We start from the raw sequence: 3122 nt of genomic DNA, 5'->3' as shown, positions 1-3122 counted from the left end.
CTTTGGAGCCTGTCCTGGAACTCCCTTGGTAGACCAGGCTGGCCTCGAACTCACAGAGATCCGCCTGCCTCTGCCTCCCGAGTGCTGGGATTACAAGCGTGCGCCACCACCGCCCGGCTGACCATAGGAAATTTTAAGATATAAAAAAACTAACACTGTATAGCAGATTATTTTACAATATGTCAAATTTCACAAAAAGTGCAAAGCTTTAGGTGACTCTTAACATAAGTTATGGAATTTGGATGAAAAAGGATCTGTGTAGTTTCATTGATTTAAAAAAAAAGTATATCTTATTGGTGCCACTTACAATAGTTGAGAAGGCTGTATGTATCTTATCAAGGGAAAGTATTTTTTAACTCTCAATCACTTCAGTTTTTAATGTGATCATAAAATAGCCTTGAAATAAGGCACAATTAGCAATGTCAGAAATGTAAAAAAGTCTATGAATGTACACAAATATGTTCATTATCCATATATGTAAATATAATCAGAGGCAACCAACATAGCATAAATTAATGAATTATTGAATGGAACAAGATACATCCATACATATAACAAATATCTGAATATATAAACAAGTTTATATACAGACATAAAGAAATTGATAATGTGTATGTAGCTATAACCCATCCTCATTAACTTATTGTGAGATTGCTAACTATTATCACTTTAAAGAGTTGTGACCATTGCTTAGGATTTTAAATCTTTTCCACAACTTATATAGATTTGAGGGTGGGGGGGGGGTCATAGGAAGGGACAAAGCTTGACTTCACTTATTACCATTTTATACTGATGTGTTAGTTTCCCCTGCTATAATTTTATCAAGGTAGTTAGACACACTGAAAATACAACTCAAAATTTACAAATTAAATTTCAATATTTGTATTGATAAGCTTAACAACTTGATGCTTTATTGTTTTGCTTAAGGTTGAAATCAGAAGGATACTGATTTTGGATTAATTTAGCAATAAGGATTACAAGAATATGCCATTTAAAAAAACTTGTGTTTTCCCAGTTACCTCATTCTGACCACTGATATGATTAACCAGGGGTAGAATTGAGAGTGTTTCTGAGGTATGGAAATCAAATATTTAAGTGACATGATATTATAGCATAAGACACATTGCTGTCTGCTGACCGCATAGGGAACAACTTCAAATTGCTAATGGCCAGGGTATTGCATACAGCTGAATCTGAAAGGAGTCAAGAACACAGCAGGGGCTAAAGCCTTATAAAGATTTAAATGGCAAAATCTGGACTCTCAATTGACTGATTCAAATTGTTTTATTTTAAAAGCATCTTTCTGAATTCGTTGGAGGGATTCATGACTATCTCTGCACATAGTTAAAGGAAATTGTCATGTACAATTCTGTTCTACTGTGAAAGGTAGTGCTTTAGAGATGGTAAATTTGATTGCTAAACTAAACTGAAAAAAAATATGTTGAAAATTCAGGAGCTGAAAGTATGAAATTGCTTGCCATCTGTTCCGATGGAATGAAACCCACCACCTCCATCTATTCATCAAAAGTTGTCTTTTCTACCCTGGCAAGCCATATCGTTTCTTCTCCTATAGTGGTAAATTATTTGTGCTTTAATAAATAAAACTTTCCTGAAATCAGTGCAAAGCAGCCACACTAGTCAGCCATACCGGCTAGGCAGTGGTGGCACACACCTTTAGTCCCAACAGCCATGCTAGTTAACCACAGAGGCCAGGCAGTGGTGATGCACGCCTTTAATCCCAGCACTAGGGAGAAACAGAAGGTGGGATGAGACAGGAACTCTTTATCTTTCAGTCTGGAGATTTCAAAGAGGTAAGAGCTCTGTAGTGGCTTAGCTGCTTTTGCTTTTCTGATCTTCAGGTTGAACCGCAATATCTGGCCCTGGATTTTTATTATTCATGCTACACTCTCCCTCTCACTTTCCCTCCATACTGCTGACAGATGTCTTATCTCCCAACTAGAAGGAAATCTCCAACATAACGCGAGGACCCAAACCCCATCTTTATTCAGATGCTTCTCAGGCATCCTTCCTCAAAGAATTTCCTCAGAAACTCCTTTAAGGACTGGAGAGATGTTGCCATGGGTAACATTTACAGCACAAGTTTGAGGGGCCGAGTTCAAATCCTCAAGTTCTAAGTAAATTCAGGTGCAACAGCTCATGTCTACAATCCCTGAGATGAGAGGTGGAGTTGGGCGCATCGCTAGCTCAAAGGTCATCAGCAGCAAACAACACAGACACCCTGTCTCAGAAAAGGTAGGTGAGGACCTACAGTGTCCTCTGACCACCAGGCATTCTTGAGCACACACATGGCGAGCATACACACAAGTGGATGCACACACACACACACACACACACACACACACACACACATCCCCATTTATGTACAGTGCTGGTAAAATTCTCCTTTTACCCAATATAAATAATTTTTAGTCCAATTGAACAAGAAGTGAAAATTGTACTGTTCTCCAAATTAAAAGGCTATCAGACTATTCCACACTTAAAAAGGATTTTAATTATTAATGTGATAATTGTAATCTTCTTGAATGGAGTCCAAAGATAGATGGCAGCGTCTGTGCAGGCTTCTCATACTAGTAAACAAACATGGGAAGACAATGAAGTGGTGTTTCCAAGATTACTGTTCCCTTATTGAATTAAAATGGAATTATACTGACCACCATGGAAAGATGTCACCTAAAGATTCTTTGTCCTTTAGAACATAATAACACATCATTATCATTTCTTAAGGAAAATGCAACAAACTTTTAATTAAATGCTAACAGATCCTTATTTTAAATATGACATGTGTTCGGAATCCATTCCAGGACACCTATCTCTTAGACTGTTATTGAGTAACCAAGTTTGAGAAGCAATAAAGCTAATCCCTCTTAGCAGAACCTTTGGGTTCAATGACCAGACACATCTGGAGACTTCTGCAGCCTCTAAAAATAGATCTGAGCTTTTGCATGGTTAACCAAGGCCAATGCTGTCCTTAATAACGCCTTGAATCATGACCTTCTGGAGAATACTTTTTTTTTTTTTTTTTTTGGTTTTTCGAGACAGGGTTTCTCTGTGGCTTTGGAGCCTGTCCTGGAACTAGCTCTTGTAGACCAGGCTGGCCTAGA

Source organism: Microtus ochrogaster, chromosome 21 (genome assembly GCF_000317375.1).
Source record: "Microtus ochrogaster isolate Prairie Vole_2 chromosome 21, MicOch1.0, whole genome shotgun sequence".
Classification (NCBI taxonomy): Eukaryota; Metazoa; Chordata; class Mammalia; order Rodentia; family Cricetidae; genus Microtus; species Microtus ochrogaster.
Note: the sequence above shows the minus strand (reverse complement) of the source record.